Below are 207 nucleotides of genomic sequence, written 5' to 3'. Positions count from 1 at the left end.
GCGGGACTTGTAGCTTTTTGCCTCTGAACAGTTTTGGCATCTCACTTTTTCCCTTGAAGTTTAGAATGATTGGCATCTATAAGAACTTAGAATTTCAGATAGTGCTATTGATTCTCCTAGTTAAGTTTATTGATTCTTGAACACAGCTACTTTTATGAGTCTTGGCCGTGGCCCTAAGCACTTTGTTTTCCAGTATTACCACCGGAT

The sequence above is a fragment of the Arachis duranensis genome, chromosome 5 (genome assembly GCF_000817695.3).
Source record: "Arachis duranensis cultivar V14167 chromosome 5, aradu.V14167.gnm2.J7QH, whole genome shotgun sequence".
Lineage (NCBI taxonomy): Eukaryota > Viridiplantae > Streptophyta > Magnoliopsida > Fabales > Fabaceae > Arachis > Arachis duranensis.
The sequence above is the reverse complement of the archived record's forward strand: the minus strand, read 5'-3'. Positions refer to the sequence as shown.